This window comes from Falco rusticolus, chromosome 7 (assembly GCF_015220075.1).
Source record: "Falco rusticolus isolate bFalRus1 chromosome 7, bFalRus1.pri, whole genome shotgun sequence".
In the NCBI taxonomy this organism is placed as follows: domain Eukaryota; kingdom Metazoa; phylum Chordata; class Aves; order Falconiformes; family Falconidae; genus Falco; species Falco rusticolus.
Window position 1 is genome coordinate 6,847,624 of NC_051193.1, and position 18,246 is coordinate 6,865,869.

At 47.3% G+C, this 18,246-nt stretch overlaps 2 long non-coding RNA genes across 5 annotated transcripts; both read right to left on the reverse strand.

The window, feature by feature from the left end:
• Positions 1–225: 225 nt before the first annotated feature.
• On the reverse strand, positions 226–2,061 carry LOC119151440. Its single transcript, XR_005105420.1, has 2 exons — positions 1,376–2,061; positions 226–1,232 (listed from the first exon to the last, which is right to left on the reverse strand). It is a non-coding gene; the product is annotated as an uncharacterized LOC119151440 (long non-coding RNA).
• A 4,610-nt stretch (positions 2,062–6,671) lies between these two features.
• On the reverse strand, positions 6,672–17,202 carry LOC119151752. Of its 4 annotated transcripts, XR_005105535.1 has the most exons (5): positions 16,984–17,202; positions 14,234–14,303; positions 14,001–14,066; positions 12,232–12,288; positions 6,672–10,520 (listed from the first exon to the last, which is right to left on the reverse strand). It is a non-coding gene; the product is annotated as an uncharacterized LOC119151752 (long non-coding RNA). The 4 variants fall into 4 exon arrangements; XR_005105536.1 differs by lacking the exons at positions 6,672–10,520; positions 12,232–12,288 and adding an exon at positions 12,395–13,087; XR_005105534.1 differs by lacking the exons at positions 6,672–10,520; positions 12,232–12,288 and adding an exon at positions 12,395–13,261.
• Between the last annotated feature and the right edge of the window lie 1,044 nt (positions 17,203–18,246).

Here is an 18,246-nt window from a genome sequence, read left to right on the forward strand (position 1 = left end):
CTGTTGGGTGTCACCAACACCACGGCTTCACACCAGGCAGGCAGCGCCAGCCCCATGGGGACAAGGGGGGGGTCAGCCCCTAGGTCTCAGGGTGCCAGTCCCAAGGTGGGTGTGAATACGGAGTAACCTTGCCCTTATTCCCCAACAAAACAAAGCCTTTTTAACAGCCCTTTCCCCAAGCTCAGGATTGGGTCCATAAAACAGAAACTGTACTTCAATACCAAATGAAAAACATTACTCACAGACTGTAATTTCTTTCTGCAAATACCGGAGGAGAATATTTCATTTGGCAAACAATTGAGCCTTACAGTTTAGAGCTCTTAATGTGATTAGGGACAGGTTCTGCAACACATTTGTAACTCCAGGTGATTTTGCTATATCTTTTTGGACTGTGACCAGACATAAAAATGCCCTTTTGCTAGACTTGGATCCAACTAAAATTGAGGAGAATCAGATGTCGGCAAGTCCTTTTCAGTTTGATCTTTACCCAGGGGTATCACAACATGCTTCAGCTACAGGCTGCACCGAGCACCTTTGCAATCTTGGGCTCTTTTTTGCATTAGGCACATATCTCCTCTGACGAGTGATAATTCTTCCGTAGCACATATTCTGTAAATGAGCACGTGCTACTTCTCTGAATTATCGTGATGTACTTAGAGGGTGGAAGAGAGCGCAAATACTTCCATTGGCTCTATGAACACAGCCTCATTTCCTTTCAATCTTCCTAAATTGCTTCAGAAAGTGCCCATCTTGCTTAAAACGAGAGAGCAGGTGCTCCCTCCATTTAGAGGAGCCCAACATTCAATCTTGAAAGCAAAAGCCCCAGGTTTTGCAGAATCAGACCCCTTCTGGGAAATTTTCTGGTCTCACACACTGTCTGTGCCTGTGTTTTTCCCTTGGCTACCAAAGGTAGGGCTGCAAACAAATTAACATTAAGAGCAAAATCTATAGAGGAAGGAGGTGGAATGACAGCACCACAGAGAAAAACTGAATTGTTCGGTACATTGAGCAGAGAAAAAACCCAAGCCTGACTTTTTAAACTATCAATAAGAAGAAAATCCCTAGTTTCTTGTTTGTCAGGACTCACATGCCAGCTTCAGCAGCACCGGTGGTCAGGCTGTCCGCTGCCTTCCCCAGGCCTTGCCGGGAACTTCTTGTGGAAGTAACGTCCATTGCTCAGCCAGAAACTGGATCAACCTCTTAGCCTCAACCAGCATCATCGTAAGATGATCCTATGGAATATTTATAGCAAGCTGTAAAGCAATAAATAAAAAAAAAAAAAGGAGGGGAAAAAAAAGCAAATTCACCTTCTAACAGATTTATCACTTTCTAAGAGGAGGAAAATTGAACTAAGGACAAAAGCACATCATTTTACCGAGCAGGTATGTCAAAGAAGAGTCAGCGATGGGAAAACCAGACCAGGGCTGCGCACATTAAAGCCTTGCTTCCAGTAAATGGCCATCACAGCCAAGACACAATGCAAAGGAATACGCTTGAAGTATTTTACGATGTCGTTGATCTTTCTGACCCCGATAGCTCTGCTTTAGTAACACTGAGGGAAAGCAAGCTGGATTAGGACACCTGAGGTGCGTGCTTCGTTGGGTGGCGGTGGCCGTCTGGATATCTGATAACCTGGGGCTCTTCACCTCCCTCAGGAACAGGCGGAAGAAGGTCTAATGGCAGGAATTCAAAGTCAGCAGCATTCAAATCGGAGAGGAGACATCTGGTTTTGAATGAGGGCAGCCAACCGCTGGAACACGTCAGGAAGGAATGCGGCGGATGCCTCAGCCCTTGCTGTCTTCAAAGCACAGAGTGAATTTCTCTTCTGCAGAGATGTGATCCAGCGCAGCTACGGGTTACCAAGGCCAGTGGGGGAAGCAGCTTGTTCAGCTACTCTGAGCCCACAGGGCTGCCAGCGGTCAGAGCAAACGGTCAAAATCTGTAAGTGTCCATCTTGTTCTGTACTACTACTGGATGCTTAAAATCTCACTGAACAGGCCATATATGTGACTAATTCCACACACGTGTGTGGATACATGTGCAAAGCCAGGGGAGGGTTTCAGAAACCCTGGCACCAGCAGCAGGCAGAGACAAGCCCAGCACCACTTCACTAAAACTAAATAAACCAAATATCTCAGGACTTTGTCTTTGTGTGCTTCTCCAGATAATTTTTTTCCCAATGCTTGGGACAAACATTAAGGCCAAACCAACATATCTGCCCTTTACCGCACTTTCACAATCCAGGCGCGAGGCCAGATTGCAAAGCAGGGGTGTCCAGGGCTGTGGTTTGGTGCTGTGGCTGTGCCGAGGTGATGGTTGCTCTGACCCCAAGGGCCAGGCTGGATCCTCCACCGGCACCATCCCGCGGCACCGCCGTCAGCCCAGCCTCACCCAGAGCCGCTTCAGCCGGCTAAACCAGGTGAAACTCCTTCCCTTCCTCGCACAGGGCTGAGTTTCTGGTTGTTTAGGTCCCTGAGCCATCTCAGCCTGGGTCAGATGAGCGACGGACCCTTTGGCCAAGCTGCAGCTCCACTGGATCTTACGGATCAGCAAACCCCAACTATGGTGACTGCAACGATGGCCACGAGCCAGGCTAGGGACGAGCTGCCGCTGCGGGGCTCTGCCAGCCCCAGACCTTCATCCTTATTTCTGCCACCTTGCTCCTGCCAGCACCAAGGCTTGTCCAGCCACACAATAAGCTGAAAACCCACCTGGTTTTGGCATGCCAGATTCTCTCTTGGCTATATCTGAAGTTTCCCAAGAGGGTTTGCCACCTTGGCACCCAGAGCTTTCACATTCAGAGGGTTTTCTAGCACGCAGGCACAAGATCAGCGCTGAATAAAAGGCTGCTTTTTTTCCCACCCATTCCTAATCACAAACCACCCCCACACCCCCACCACTCCTTTTATTTTTTTTTTTTAAAGCATTTATGTTATCCTTCTGTACCACATGCAGTTGTTGGGGCACTCAGCTGGGATGCAAGAGATGCAGGTCCGATTCCGCCCTCTACCCCAGGGGGTTTCTTTCAGCTTCTGCCAAAACTATATCTGAGTGTAACAGGCACGAGAAAAAAAAATATTAAAAAATCAAATCACAGTTCAACAGGTCAGAAAGTCACACACAAACAGGCCAGCTCCTGTGACCTTACAGCCGTTCCCAGGCGGCAATACCTGGCAAAAGCTTGAAGCAGCTGCAGTGGCCACGTTAAATCTCCTCAGATCCCTTCAGTTCTCCCGGGGAACCTTCAAGCTGCTCTCTGCAGCGCCTGACTTCAGCTACCTGCGTCCTGAGGGAGGCTGGTTAAAGTCTCCTGGTTAAAAATAGCAAATTCTTATCTTCAGCAAGAATATTAATATCTCAGAAGGAAAACAAAAGCTCCTCTTCTTCTGCTTCACACTTCCAAAGGTTTCTTGAAACTTTGTGAGAAATTCTTAATAAATCGCATAGGTCTACATCAGCCAAGAAATCAGTAACTAGAATTTAGGATGCTGAACCAGTTCTAATGAGAAAAAGTGTCTTCTGTTCATCCAGTACCATTAAAATAGTTATATACACCCTGCCCCCACCTCCCAATGATCTGCTTTAACATTTTTTCAATAGTTCTTGGACTTCAGTGGGCAAGAAGCTGGGTTATTTTTACTGCCCAGAATTAAAAAAAAAAAATAAATAATCAACTTTTTCAAATATTTGCAAACCCAGATGCCCCAGTAAAAGTTTAGTCTGTTTAAAAAAAAAACAACCACCTTATTTCTTAAAAAAAACGTTTTGCATAGAAAAATACCAGATGTAACAAATATATGAGGCACTGCGTAAGGACCACAGGCTCCCCGGCTCAGCCCACAGGCAGGACACCCAGCACTGCAGGGACAGACACAGTTCAGATTGAAATGAATATGAGAAGCTCGGGGAGATGTGCTGAATTTGGACCAAATCCTGCTGGGTGCTGAACAACCTCAGCTTGCTCAGGCAGCAACTGTGGGGAGCACTGGAGACCAATAATGAGTATTCGGAGAGTCTGTCCCAGTGGGACCGAGGAAAATCTGAGGGACTTCACTGCATGGAGATACATGCACCACCTGCCACATCTTTAATCACCCCTGACATTTTTTATTGCCCTGGCAATTGAAAGGTTATTTGCTGGGAGCCTGCAGAGGAAAATAAACGCACAGCACCAGAGTGCTGCCATCCCTAGCCCTCGGCTTTGAACCCTTCCTGATGCTTTTCGAAGCAATTTGCTTCCTCAGGATGGCAAAGCACAAGACAAACGTTTTAGATGCGGAAAGCACAAGGAACCGAATATCCCTGAAGGTGCAGGTCCCTGTGCCAGAACACTGGGACAGAACTGGCCAGCTCCGGGTGCAAGCACTTGGCGATCAGCAAAGTCGTTGCATTTGCTCTGCGCGTGCATGTGGCTGCACGCCCAGGGCAGGGCGGGAGGGTGGAGGAAGGCAGGGGCAGCTCTCCTGGCACTAAGCTGAGCAGCTCAACTTTTAATTAATGCAAGGTATCTTTCGAGGAGGACGTCAGAACAACAGGCTAATTGCGCAGACAGCAGTCTCCTTTTATTGGCTTCAGAGTGCTGCTTCGTTTGCAGTGGCTTGCAATTAGAAGAAATAATTACCATCACCATTAAACCTGCAAAATCTAAATACAGAGCAAGATTTTAGAGGAGCTGCCTGCTCCCTACAAGCTCGGGGGTGCTCATGGCGTTTCTGTAGCTGTAGCCTTCTCCCCATACAAGCTGTTTGGTGAAGGGTGAGGATGGAGGTTACGCACAGCCTCTCACAAGAGTCAGGCTTCAAGGAGATGTTTTTATGAGCTTTTTCCATGGCTTGGACCCTCGGAGAAGCTTCCAGGAGCACCTTCCCATTGCTCTCTTAGTTGCAGGACCGTAGGGATGTGCACGTGGGCACACAATGACGAGGGAATGACAAGTCACAGAGGGGGCTAACCTGGGAAATTCTTCTTCTGACTTGGTTGTTCACCAGAGCCCAAAGGATAACCGCTGGAGGTCACAAGAGATTCTCCAGAGAATGCAAATACCAGCACAATGGGAGAGCTGCAAGCAGGGCAGATTCCTCTTGCAGGATGCCCACAGGTGGCCACCACCCACCTGCCCTGGGGGGCTCAATGCTGCCTAGAACCTTCCGCCGCCCTCCCCCAGGGCATTGCCAGCTTCTGGCTTGCAGAACTGTTAATTAATAAGCTTCCCACCACCGACACGGCATTTCAAGGGACACAGTCATGGAATACCCATTTTCAATCAGAAATTTGGGAAGAAAAACGCTTTACATACCTTGAGACTCCAGGAGGAATGGATGGGTGATGGTGATGATGTTGTTCCTTTAAATAGCAGCAGATGTCAAGACCAGAAGGAACCATTTTTCTTCCAAAAAAAGAAGTGGTGACAAAAAAGATGTACCTTCATTGAGCAAAAACCTGCATTTTCTCCCATCACAAAGGCTCAGTTGAGCCAAGGCGAGGGAAGAGCTCCAGACACCCCTTCCCATCACTGAGCAAACCCAAGCTGGCCATGACAGCCACACGGCGGGACGTCCCCAGCTGCATAGCCACCAGAAGAGAACCAGCTCCTGGAGCACCATGACCCTCGTTTCAGCCAAGCATCTTCACTCCAAGACACCTTCAGCCAGGATACAGCCAAACCTGCATCGTCCAGGTCTTTTTAGCGATACACGCATGGGCACTTCCCCTGGCATTAACACAGATTTGAGCTCAAGCTACACGCTTTGGTGGAGAAAAGCCTTCACAGAAACGAAATACTGTGGTTCCCCAGTGCAACAGAGGCAGATTTTTGAAGGCACCTCAGTAGAAAGTCAATGCTTAAAAACTTGACCCTGGCTTAGAGCAATCGGGCACTTATTTCCCGGTGCTGTGGGTCTGGTTCATGTTTATGCTACGGTGTGGATCCAGCTGCAGTGCTGTCCCCTTTGCACGGCCAGAGCTGCGGGATCCTTGGCTTAACAGGAACAGGCTGCAGGTATTTTCCCTAGGGCATTGGTGCAGATGGGTTTAGAACAGCCTGATCATCTGAAGACTGCCAAGGCAGCTCAGCAGAAGGGAAAATACACTCGATCACAGCTGGAGTTATTAACTTCTTTTTCTTTTCTCCCCTACCAAGACAGAAACGCTACCTTCATCTCCCGGCGACAGAAGCAGGACAGAGAGCGTGCAAGCTCAAGGCAACCACAGAAAAAGCCTGTGCTCTGAAGCCAAAGCTTGGAGTTCATGTAAGCCCCCCGGGCTGGAATGCCTGCGGCTGGAGCCCAGGACACAGAGGCTTCGCCTGCAGCCACCACCCCACAGCCCCGGCGGGGGCATCCAGCTGGTCCGAAGCAATTTCTAACTCCGCACCAGCAGGAAGAGGGTACAGTTTGTGTTCTTCCCCCCGCCTCCCATCACAGTACTGTAATCAAAATGCTTTTTGTTTTGCTGGAGCTTAATTTTCAGTCTATGACTCCAAACTTACCCTTCTGGGATTGGGTTTCAAACTCAATTCCATATTGGAAACCACTAATTTTCCTTGTACCATTTTCGATGTGGTAGAACTCTGCTTTTAGAAGACTTGGGCACAGGAAAACTGCTTATTTCCATTATTTTTAATAAAAAAAAAATAAAAATCAAGAACAATTCAACAGATTTCATCGCTCGTGGCTCTCAACCCCAGATCCAGTTTCGATTCAAGCACAGCCCTAAAACTTGACCCTCTATTCAGCCTCAAACCCCAAACCTTTCCATGGGCTCTGGGTGGAAAGTTACTGACCCTGTATCTGAGCCAATTTTCAAAAACACAAATAACTTGCCTGATGAAATTCTTGTAGGAAAAAAAAATTATATATATATATGCATGCATACACATACACACACACACGCCGTATATACCAGAAGGGATTAAATCCTCATGTTGCAAGAATTTAATTTAAAAAAGCTAAGACATTGTAGGAATGCAAAAATATCACCTCAGCCTGGTAACCTTTGGCTTAGGCGTGCACTTCCACAGCTAACAAACGGGAACGTTTCCTTTCCAGCGCTGGGAGGACCGGTGCCACTCAGGAATGCCTGGCTTCAGCCCAGTTAGAAAAGGAAACCAGCAACCCTTTACTAGTGGGGCCTCCGCGGGCTCCCGGAGTCAGCCTCTCATCCCAAGGGCTTGTTATAATTCCCACTTTCTTCATCACGCTCCAAGTGCCCCATTTCCAAAGGTGCTGCTAAGGAGGACCAAAGAAGGGTCTTTGCAAAACACCGCTATATATTTTCCCGCTGCATATCCAGGTTATTATTTTTTGTTGTTCTCGGGAGATAACGCACGATTTGCATCCATATGCTGAGCTCCAGGGGGTTAAAAGGAGAACCGTGCCCGCTGCTGTCAGCTCACCGGGGTGAACGCCATCGAGAAGAACAAACCGGTGCCTCCAGACGAGTCCACTCCAACCAGACAGAAACAGTCCTCAGGAAACATTCGGTACCTGCACGGGGGCAGGAATAAGTTCACTTCACACCAAGGTTAAGCGTTTAATAGGACCCTGTGCATTAGCAGAATTCCTGGCACGGCTGAGCCTCGTTTAAAAGGTGGATGGGAAACTCTCTGCCTTTCGGTCTGGTCTGATCCGAAGTTAATCACAGCAACCAAGGGACTGACCTACAGGAAACAATCCTCCAGGTACTGACGTTACCCAAATAAAGCTAGCAGTTTCTGTACTTTATTGGCTGTGTTTTCCCCCCCAGCAGGCTTAATTTATGGTAATTACTAGGAACTATGGATTAAATTAATAAAAAGGAAATTATTAAGGTTTCCTGACCCAGAGGCCAAAGGTAAGCAAAGAGAAGCAAACTGCTCTAGATGGGAGCACTTCCCTACTGCTTCCAGGGCCAGCAGAGAAGGTCTCTCAGCACAGCAAGAGAGGGTAGGTTTTTGGGAAGAGGCTGTCTCCCCTCGGATGCCGGCATGCTGGGGAGGACCATCCTGGGAGCATCCACCAGCCTGGGGAGCCTTGAACCATCACGCACAATGATTCCCTGGCAGAGGAGTGGGCTGCTGCCGCCTTCTTGCCTGAGCTATGCACAGTGTACGCAACACAGAGTCATACGCTTTACGTTAGCAAAGAAATAGAGATCTCTGTCGGACGGGAAGAGACTATAAAAATAATAAAATGCAGAAATCCAGCTTAATTCAAACTACACCAAAGCCCAGAGTCCTGTTCTAAATCCAGCTCTGCCAGCTGATCAGAAGAAGTAATTCTCTCCTGCCTGGGTTGGAACACATTTATTACTGCTTATAATTCTTATATATGTCTTATACTTTAAATTAGCATTTTGAAAGCTCTTACGCTGTTGCAAAGTCAGACCGTTAGTATTTGCCAGACCTGGCCCTGCAATCTCTGCTGGCCTGGGTATAAATATGGAACATGTTCATCAAAGGCAGAGCAGGGTGTACCAGTGGCGGGCCAGAGGGGATGGCTCCTCCTCTGCTTTCCCTCCAAGACCAGTGCACCAGCAAAGACACCAAGTTTTGCTCTCGATAACGACCTTTGAGCTCATCACCGCTCTCTCCTGCTGAGGCCCTCCCTGTGTTCGTTTCTGCGACAAGCACTTTCAGCTTCGTTAGCCCCGTTACCTGCTCCGTGTCCAGCATAAAGCCTATTAACAGCACAACCTGAAATCCATCTCACGCTCTGCAGCCAGCTTTGGGCTCTACAAACAGCTTCATCCATCATGACCTTTGCTCTACCACGAAGTCTCACAATTTTTAATACCACGTATATCTATCTTAGAGAGCAAAAAAAAAAAAAAAAAAAGTCTGGATAGCCTTTTGATATGAGGTTCACAAGAATATCTAAAATCACCTCCCTCCTTATACAGATCAATTAAATGCAACATGCCCTCAAACGGCATTTAAGAAAGATCTGCTACAAGCTTGAATCCTGAGAAATGCAGCGAAAAGCTCCTGGAAGTAGCTCTGGCAGGGCAGGCATGAAGAAGCATAACCAACATTTACAGTGGCCAATTGTTACAGTGAAAAGCAGCCTGCCAGATTGTGTGTCACTGGGGAGGGATATCAGCGTCTGATCTAGGTAAGGACGGGACACGGGGGTACCTGCAGCCTTGTCAGGCTCAATGCTCTTGTGTAGTAGGTTGAATAACAGAACAATGTTTACATTTCCCCTTGTGCCCTAAGTAGTTTGGAAGCTGGGCACCTGAAAAGCATGAATGATTTTTAAAGCAGCGCCAGTGTCGGCTCCTGATCACTAAAGCCTTGACTGCTCCTTTCCAGCACCCAAACAAATAAAAAAGAAAACTAGAAAAACCAAAGCAACCCCAAGTCATTGCTGCTTCTGAACCTGGGTGTCCAGTAAAACCCATATAAACGATGGAAAATTCAGCAGGTAGCTCATCCTGTGGGTACATCAGCCATGCAGCACAGTGAATATAGCAACTCGAAACACAACCATTCTGCTGAGAACCCGATGAATTCTAGCCAAGAAAGAGGTTTTTTTGAGTTTCTTCCATATTAACACACTGAAACTTCACATTGAAAGTCCTCTAAATCGACAGACAAAACAACATGCAGTTAATGGCAAAAAGCATAAATTGAAGCATGTAGGAAACAAACCTGCGTGCATTGGAGGGTGATAAATGTTGTTAGGGGAAGCTATATAACAAAAATAGATATACTGGGTGGAAGCAGTAAAAACTGCAGAGCTTTAATCGAGAGGATGGGAGGTCATGACTGCATTTGTCCCTTGGGCCAGTGAAAGATGGGGTGACTTGTCCGACACATTTCTCATTTCTCCTTACCGCTGCCCTCTGTGCACAGCATGCCACCTTCCTCCGTACTCTTAAGGTCTCAGCTAGCTCTGATCCTCACAGAGCAGGCACCTAGGCTCAAGAGCGATGTCCCCCAAAACCCCTCACCTAAATGATGAGGGTTCTAGGGAACTGCTAAAAGGCAGAAAAGAGATTTTTTTCCTCTAGGATCCGATTTCACGGTCACGTGTCTGCTGCAGACATCAGAGATGTCAGAGCCCTGAACTTCTCCCACGGCACCATCAGGGTGAAATCTCCGTGTGCTGCACCTCCAAGCCTACCTGACACAAACCAGGTCTCCTCCAGCCTCGGTCACCACAAGACTCGTCCAGTTCTTTGCCCTGGTTACCAACACGGTTGTGCTAAACGTGGTGACAAGTGCCGTAGGACGGATGCTTCAGGCGCTCCAACAGCTATTGGACAGCCGCAGTTTTCCATCGTTGTCAAATTAGGGTGACCACTTCATGGTGTAAAACGTTATTTTGCTGTTGCCAGCCTGGATCCCAACAAATTTCAAAAGGCAAATGGGTAGTTTCAAAATTCAGCTCCATCAGTCTCATCTAAACTCCGGTGCTCTCCGGAACAGTGAGTCCTAACCCAGTTTGTACTGGACCATTGAATCTCATCCCAGGCTCAAGTGGTTGTCAGTCCATCAAACACTTCTTTGAAAACTGATTTCTTGCAGATGACCACAATTGCTATAAAACAATATTTAAAACCATTCTAATATTTGAAAAGAACTTTCCTCTTATATCAACCACATGTTTGAGAAAGGGCCTGGGGTTTACCACTGCTTGGTGAGAAAAATAGCAAGAAAGAGAAAGGATAATGGGGTGATAATGGCTGGAAATGTATGGATTGAATTTGGGACCTATTTAAATACAAGAAGACAATTTGCGACTCAGTGGTATATGCAAACACAGAGAAATGTTTGTGGCCAAAGCGTGTATTTGAACATAGAGGAATGTTTTGCGGCAAACTGTTTTTCTTTTGGCACAGGCAAACTTGACCAAGTTGCCAGCTGCTGAAGTTGTGGTACCCACCCCAGTCCAAGCAGATGGACTGTGTCTGCTGGGGAATTTCTCAGGAGACTTCCTATTTCACCATCCCCACTGCAGGACGGCAATAGTTTGCAACCACCAGTGCTGACCCCCATCACACTGCAGACCATAGCCAGGACCAAAGCTCCTCCTTCACCATGTGCCTCCAGCCTTCTCCCTCTGACCTATTCCTAGGTGACATCGTAACTTAGCAGTAATTAGAAAAGAGCCAACAGGAATCTATACTTCAGTCAGGAGCTTCACTGCAATGGGATAATTTTTGTTGTTGGACATTGATGCAGTTGGATTAGATGATTGTTGGGGGCCCCTTCCAACTGGAAAGATCTTATTCTGTGCTATTGTATTCTATCCTGTCCTTATGAAAGAAACCATAGTCACCAGGTCCGGTCCCACTTGACTCAGAGAAGCGGTGCCTTGTTGTCCTCGGAAGGCTCAGGGCTTTGGGGTTTTTTTTGCGGTGCTGCGTTTAAGGAGTTTGGTGACTGCCGACAACACTTAAACCTCAGGTGTAGTCACCGCCAGGCTTCTGGGAATCTGATTATTTTGATAAACAGTTTGTCACTTGCTCCACTAGAGGCAGGGAAGTCAGGCTGAATTTTGCCTTTAAAAACTATAAACCGTGCAAAATAAAATTGCCTGAAAGTGAATTGTAACTTCAGGGATGCTGCTTTGTGATCCCTTACATGAAGTCTCATTTTAAAGAAGATTCACTTTGAGTAAAGCCTCATTAAGGACTGAACTTTTAAATCTCCATGAAAACTGAGGCATATTGAAATAAAAAGTAAAAAAAAATAGTTGGTGCCTGAAGAGCACATGAAGATGTAGAAGACACACACAGAGCCGCCACACAAGACCCTAATGGCTCTCATGATCGTTCACAGTTTCACTTGTTCTTTTCCTCCTTGGTGTGTCCCATCTTTCCAAAAAAAGATGCAGAGCAGGAAACAGGCCAAGCACGAGAGCACAGAGAGGCTTATAAAAACATTCTTCCCTATTAAGCAACTGGGCTGATTTTCACTGTATAAAAGATGAAGTAGACCGAACAAAATGCTTACCTATACATCTCCATTTCTGATAGAAACCCTAGATTGCTTTTGTCACTTTAGCACATGAGCACGAGGCCAAATGAAACACATGTTTACAACTATAATGAGGATTAGCTTTGCACTAAAAAAGTTGAACTACAGTCAAAATTAGATGGTGACATGGGTATTTGCCAACAGCATTAAATGAAAAATAACGGAGTATGAGGTTTCTGGAATGAATAGAAAATGTATTGTTTAGAGACCTTTTTGGCCAAGTATCAACATATGCCAATACTTAAGACTTCTTGTTCTTATTTACTTACCCCAACAATAAAACAATTGTTGTTTTGTGCCAACAGCCTGACGGACTGGTCCTGTACCTTAAGAAATAGAGATTGGATATTATTTCTTCCGTATCAGCTTCAACCCACTTTGCAAAAAAGAAAAAAGAGAGATGGAAAGTAATTGAGTCCAGAAGAAAGGAAATAAGTGAAGGAGGTAATCGATTTTAATAACACACAGCATCAACACGCATTAAGAAAATACATAAACCAGAGAGGGAAAAAAAAAGCGCTTTCCCATCGCAGAAGACCAGGCAGCGTTCAGCGTTTGCAGCTTCATCCAGCCCCAGGCAGAGGTTATCGGTGAAGCCTCAACAACAGCAATGACTGATCTTCCCCCAGCGCCCTCCGCCAGCGCAAGCCATCGTTCCCGTTACAAAAACAAGCAAACCGATGAATTAAAAAACCTAGGAAATGCTCTCAAAACCAGAGAACTTGAAATGCTCAGACTCCTTCCTGGTCTAACTGCTTCTCTCCATGGTATTGCCCGCTGCCAGGCCACCCTCGCGTTCAAAATGAACTCACTCCTCGCAGTATTTCACACTCAGGAGAGTGCCTCTGTCCTCGTGCCATAACGCTACAGCTGGAACAGATAGAGACCCCAGCCAGAGCTCACTCGATTTTAAAACAGATATTGCTAATAAAGACATCAGGAAAGCCTTCAAATTTTGGCGTGGTTTTCCCCAACCCTCTTTACTACACCCAGTCCAAGACAGACTGGCTCAGCTGGTCTTCAGGTGGCCTCTTCACGGGTGCGACATGACGTGGGGTGGATGGGGGCTGACCTCGTACCTGGCACAGGAGGGTCCTGCTATTTACACCGGGATAAGGTTCAGCTCTGTTAACGGGAAAATCAGCAAAACTCCTGACTCGCGCTGTGCTGCATCCAGTCTAGCACGCTGAACGACTGCTTGTGTTATCGAAAAAAAATAATGACATATTTCTCTGACTTGCAGAGATGGAGTAAAGCTTAACTCATTCATGTTTTCAATCAAGCCACCAGCAATGGGTCCTGTGGGAATGCATGTAGAAAAAGCATCATTAATTATTAGTTAACCTACTCTTAAGGTCGGTTTGCAAACTCTCTGGTGGAACATTTCTGGCAGAAAACAATTTGTCAGTGATCAAAGTGCTCCATGAAAATGTCAATATGGACAACAGTCCCAGGGAAAACAGGCAGGGTCCCAGCAGAGCCCAGCCTGTCACACCAATCTGAGTCCTGCCTGCTGTCACACCAGACCATCTCCTGGACAGTCTTATGGGGGGGATGGGAAGCAGAGAGCCTATGAGTCCCAGTTCCAAAGTTCCCAACTTATACTGGAGTACCTGGCCCTGGTCTGAATGGGAAAGCAAACTATGGGCCTGATACAACAAGCACTTAGGACCTTCCCTCACCATGGAAGATAACATCAGTGCTACATGCCCTGCAAATCAAATCATCACAACACCTCCAAGCCCTGGATCTTTGTGGTCAACCCTTCTGTTGGTCTGACAAATTGAGGAAACCCTACTTGATGTCAGGAGAATCAGCTCTGTAACTTGCAACACCTGGATCCTGAAGGCAGGGAGGATATATGAGGTCCTGGAGCCTTGCCAGTTATCTGGCCAGTTACCTGTGTTTGGATGGTGGCCTCACAGTCCAGGTCACCGTCCTCTGAAGGGGGATGATCTCTCACCAGCAGCCCCCCACCTCCCCCTCAGAAGACACAGCAAGGCAGGAAATGGGGTTTTGTCTCTATTTGATCACTTACAGCAACAGAAAAGATAAAAAGTTCATCTTCTGTCACAAAACCACCAAAGGACACTTCCAGTGAAATCTGCAAGATACACAAGTAATCACCAACCAAATATTTGAGATTAAGGAAAGAGATTTATCTCTAGGAATGTGCATCCCTGAAGAAAAATATCCAGTCTGTGCAGATCTGTAAAGAGAGGTGTCATGTCTGGGTGCCATCATCATGGTAGCACGTGGTTAGTGACCTACTAGAGCCTGTACCTTTTGGGCTACACGGTTTAAAAGCTCGTGCCAGGTGTCAGTCCCTCGCCCCGAAAACCTGCATCAACAAGGGGAAAAAAGAAAGTATTTTCAGCATTTTATAGACCAGGAGCTGTGACACAGAAGTGGTGTATTTGTGCCATTTAGCCAGGATCTCCTAAACCAAACCCAGCAGTCCCAAGGGCTACTGCCCATTTGTTGCCCTGCCCATCACAGCACCCACCCTCCACGGCCACGCAGACACGGCCGTGACCGTGACTCAGAGAGGGGCCCCCGCACAGTCCTCCACCGACTGCCCCACTGCACCCCCTGTTCTCACATTCCTTTAGCACCAAGCCACCACGCTGGGGGGACACACCTTTTGCTGAACAAAACCTTGTGGTAGGGGGAGGGCAGATGGAGAAACCCTGTCCCAGGCTCCTGGGAGGACCTCTGCACGGGGGGCTGGGTGGGCACACTCCCCAGCCCAGCCTGTTGATGCCCGTAGCAGGTAGAAGGACAAGCAGAGGAGAACTTAGACTTGCTAAATGGATGATTTAGCTTTAGAGCTCCTCGTACTTGGGTACAGACCCATAAAGTCTATGTAATGCAATGCCTACAGTATCCACGCATTAATATAATGTGTCGATAGGGGCTGTATACATTCACCTCCTCCCTTGCGTGAGCTGTCCTGCCATCCCTTAAAAATAAATAAATAAAGGTACTGATCGCTTACCACCTGCGCTCTGGACTACTATCCTGCAAATGTTTTTGCTCTGGGAACATGAAGCAACATATGCTAGCATTAACTTTTCTGCCTTTTTTATATAGCTATAAACAGACCCATTGACTCCCCCTCTCCCCCACCCTTTTTTTAATTTTGCAAAAATAAATGCTTTCCTGGACAGTCAGAGTTCATTACCGAGACAAAGCACAGCTCCCCTTCTCTTGCGCACAAGAATCACAGAGTCATTTAGGTTGGAAACGACCTTTAAGATCATCAAGTCCAACTGTTTAACCCAGCACTGCCAAGCCCACCACTAAACCATGTCCCCAAATGCCACTTCTACGTGTCTCTTAAATGCCCCCAGGGATGACGACTCCACCACGTCCCTGGGCAGCCTGTTCCAGTGCTTGACCACCCTTCTGGCGAAAAAGTTTTTCCTAATATCCAGTCTAAACCTCCCCTTGTGGCAGTATCGTCTCCTGTCGCCTGTTACCTGGGAGAAGAGATCGACCCCCACCTGCCTACACCCTCCTTTCGGGTAGTTGTAGGGAGCGAGAAGGTCTCCCTGGAGCCTCCTAAACCCCCCTGGTGCCCCCAGCTGCTTCCCATCAGCCTCGTGCTCCAGCCCCTTCCCAGCTCCGTTGCCCTTCCCTGGACATGGTCCACGCACAACAGCGAGAGCAGCAGGGGCAGGCAACAAAGGGGGTCACCCAGGGTAAGGGGGTTTTGGTTGTAGGTTGGGTTTGGGGTTTTTTTGTGCATGGGTAGTTTTCTTGGTTAGTTTTTTTTTTTGGGGGGGTGGGGTGGTGGTGTGTCTGGGTTTCTTTTTTTTTATTATTTTTACTTTTTTCCCCTCAAAATCTTCATGAAAGCGGCAAACGCTTAGCTACGGCAGTGAGAAAGGAAGACAGAGCACTGCTCGCATCAAGACCCCTCCCAGGTAGGAACCAGCCCTCAGAAACTCAACGCTAAGGAAGCCACGCTGCCCTCCAGGAGCTGCTCTGCTCCCACGCGCCTGCATCCTCCACTTGGCTTTCACCTTGGCAGCCTCCAGAAGACCCCAACTAATCTCGTTTCATTCACATCGGGTCAGAGCACAAGCTTCCCAACAATGTAATTGCCTGGAAAACCCAATATTCCTGCAGCTGGGTCTCCAGGAGGGGTTTTCACACACCCTCTTGTTTTGCAGCAGGGGACAAGGACATGGGACCGGAGGAGGCGGTTACGCAGCATCTCTTCCTACTCAATTAACTCAGCGAGCCCGGAGGAAAGCTCACCATCTGCACAGCCCATGAGTCACTTCAGGACTCAGGCAGTTTACTGTATATATTAGTCAACAGAAACAAACAACACAAATCCCTAGACGTTAAAAGCCTTTTTACATATTTTTTTTCTCCTCCCTCCCCAAAAATTTGGCTACAGATCCCTAATTATAATTTTCTGGAGATTTTAAAAATATTTAATTGTGGTTTCTATAAACACAAAGATAAATTACTACTTCTAAATATTGGTTCTCAACAGTTACTAATGCCTCTCAGGGGGCTGCTTTTATTTTACTAAGACAGAAAAAATAAGTTGTAAAAGATTTTCTTTGTGTCTGTCTCTCTCATCATAGAGGGGAGTGGGGTTTGAAAAGATTTCTTGTAATCGCCACCGAATGCTTTCTAGCTGATGACTTTTGACAGTATTATTAAGTAAACTAAAGGGGAAGATTGATTTCCAAGATGATACATTGTAAAGTCATGAGAAATAAAATCTTAAGCTTTTATTCCAGAAAATGAAGAGACAGTAAATGCAATGAAGACACTAAGACAGACACTGTACCACCCACCAGTTCCCCTTTTAAAGCTTCCAAGCTGACTGGCAGACAGAGCTGTAATGAGAAAATTTTAAAAGTTTTGGGGCTTGGGCTTGGATGAGCAACACAACGTGTGTGAGCATCCCTGAGGCTTATCCGGAGTGTATGAGCTTCTTGGATCTAACTCCCGGGTTGCAAGATTTACAAGGACATGCCGAGGTATCGCATACTCACAGCTTCGCGTTGGGTTAAAAAAGTGCCCTAAGAGCATCATCTGTTCCCATGTTGCGCTGTTACGGCTGTGGATTATCAGTCTGCAGGTACGGATGAACGAGAAAATAGAAAGCAACTGGAGAACAGCCCTGACCAAGCATTTCCTAAACGAAAGCAGCAGCACGGGTTTGTACCAGCTGCAGTTACACCTTACAGAGTTTGACCTCCCAATGTTTTAAAAAAAAAAAAAAAAAAAAGTCCCTAGAAAGGGTGAATCAGGAACTGAGGATGTTATCAGGAACTGAAAATACTGTGCTTGTGTTGACACAGCTGAAATACTGCTGCCAATCCTGCGAGTCCTCCGACACGGCCACCAGAGAAAGCTGTTTCTGTACCACACGTGGTTTGCAGCCAGTCTCCCGAGGTCACGTCATGGGTGGGAACCCCCCTGAGATGCGGGCACGGGGCATCCCCTCCCCAAGCATCCCCTCCTCTCCCAGTGCACAGCATCCCTCTGCCCCCCCAGCACAGCCCTGTGCATGGCCACACTCAGAACCAGCCTGAGGAACTGCTCTGGCTTCAAAATAACTCCACATAAACATCCCAATTTATGAGTAACTTCCATGGTTTTAGTTTTTAAATCCCAAATCAGTTCCCCGGTCATGGCCATAGTGCCATGCGCAGCTGCGGAGTGGAGGCTGCAGCTTGGGAGCAGGAGCAGACAGAGAGGAGGTGGAGCCATCAGCACGACAAGCTGAAACTACCACCCAACTAGACAAAAAATAGCCAGCCAAGACAGAGAGGGACATGGAGCAGAAGCCCAGAGCGGGAGAGGGCTCCCAGGTCTTTAGATGAGAGTGTCGATCAAAACCAAAGCTTCACGAGCCAGGAAGACATGGACCCTCTGGGCCAGCAAACTGAGCTGTCACATAGGGGCTTGGGGACTACTTGCCCACAGAGACCCATCCACAGAGCTAACGCGGTTACCTTCTCCGTGAAGCAGTCCATGGAAAGGGATTTTTTTGTTTGTTTTTTTAATGCAGTGATATTTTGCCCCTTTCACCCAGGCTACAGCTTAGCTGTCCTATGATGAGTTTACCTGGCCCAAAGCAACCACAGCCCTTGCTAGGACAGAAAAACACACGGAGAGGCAAAGCTCAGTGACGGAGCTGAGAGAAAAGTTCCTTTTGCCTGATTACGAGCAGAGCGCCAGCCCTGAGCTACCCTGCCTCTTCCACCAGCCCTTGGTGTGCCCAGCGCCCTCCAAACAGGCGCCAGGAGATG